Raw genomic sequence first — 1720 nt, 5'->3', positions numbered from 1 at the left:
GGAGGAGTTAACAGCGCCAGTGTTGGAAAGCTCCCACGGGGCCTATAAAACGCAACGTGCTGGGATTTGCCCAAGGTGAGTCAAGGTCACTACCTGCCTCATGCCTTTGAGCTGCTCCCAAGATAAAATTCCCCAGTCAGTGAGATGAAAACCCAAAATGAAACTGCTAAGGCTTCTGGGACTGGAGCCTCAACTCTGCCACCTTCGTCAGCAGTGGCGGCAAATCTATCGTCATGACCATCATCATGGCCATGTTCCCCATGGTCTCCATGGAAATAGGATACACTTTATCTTAGGGAAGGGCCCGCTCACTGAATGAGCCTCAGGCTCCCCAGTTTTTGACCCAGGGACTTTGTTAGGACAGTGAGATGAAGCTTTCCAAAGAGCTTAGCAGGGTGCTGGACCCCTAGGGATATCCAGGCCCTATACCCTCTCCAACTTTCCCAGGAGTCCTCCTTCTCCTCCTCCTCCTCCTTCTCTTCCTCCTTTTCCTCCTCCTCCTCCTCCTCTCCTCTTACTCCTCCTCCTCCTCCCTCTCCTCCTCCTCCTTCTCGTCGTCCTCCTCATCCTCCTCCTCCTCCTTCTCCTCCTTCTCCTTCCTCCTCCTCCTCCTCCTCCTTCTTCTTCTTCTTCTCTCTCTCTCTCTCTCTCTCTCTCTCTCTCTCTCTCTCTCATTCTGAAGTTCTGAAGTCCAGGCTAATGAGAGCTGGTTATTTACATAGACATGCGACCTTGCTGGGGAATTTCCCCAGTCACCAGGCTTCCTTTCTGAGGTTAGGCCACCTCATCACACAGCTCCTTCCTCTCCGATGTACCCCAGCCACCCGAGGGCTGCAGCCCCTGCCATCTGCCAGGTGTAGTTCCCCGGCACACAGATTTGGTCTCAGTCTTTGACCTTGGTACATGCCTCAAGGACCTGGGACAAAGATATCAAGGTACTACACACTTGAGAAGAAAATGGAAGGAGTGGGGGTAGGAGCCCCAGCTGCCTCCTCAACAGCTCTCTGCCTCACCCTGGGTCCTCACCTTCCCCCTTCATGAGCCTCAGCCCTCCTGCCCAGTGAGAAGGTTGGTAAAGATCACTCTGAATCTTTGCTCTAGACCTGATGGGCTAAGAAGCCACTTCCTTTGACAGCACAGCCTTGCGACATCTGTTCTTGGATCCTCCTCCTTTAACAAACATCTTTCAACACACCCACTTTGTGTCTGTTTCCTTGGAAAGCACCACTTTGCAAAACTCATCCCTGAATCCCAGTTTTCAAATCCCGACAGGATTACACATACCCCATTTCCTCGAAATGACTTTGAGTTTTCGTTTTTCCTTTATATATCCAGTCTCTGACCTCGATCTGAGTTGGTACTTTCCTCGTAGGAAAAGTAAACAGAGATGGGAGACCAGGGTACTTCAACTGCGAGTTTCTGAGGCTCCTGCATCAGAATAAACAATTAGAGTGGTGCTTTCAAAGCTGGGGGTGTGGCTCAGCTGATGGGCTACTTGCTCAGCACTGGTGAAGCCTTTGGCTAGATCCCAACACTGCCTAAACCAGGTGATTCACACACTTGCAATCCCTGCACTTGAGATGTCAAGACAGGAGGACCAGGAGTCATTTTGGCTATGCAGAGAATTCAAAGCCAACCTGAGATACAAGAAACTCTGTCTCGGAGAAGAAAGAGAATGGGAGAGGGAGAGGGAGAGGGAGAGAGGAGGAGACAGACAGAC

The sequence above is a fragment of the Rattus rattus genome, chromosome 9, assembly GCF_011064425.1.
Source record: "Rattus rattus isolate New Zealand chromosome 9, Rrattus_CSIRO_v1, whole genome shotgun sequence".
Lineage (NCBI taxonomy): Eukaryota > Metazoa > Chordata > Mammalia > Rodentia > Muridae > Rattus > Rattus rattus.
Note: the sequence above shows the minus strand (reverse complement) of the source record.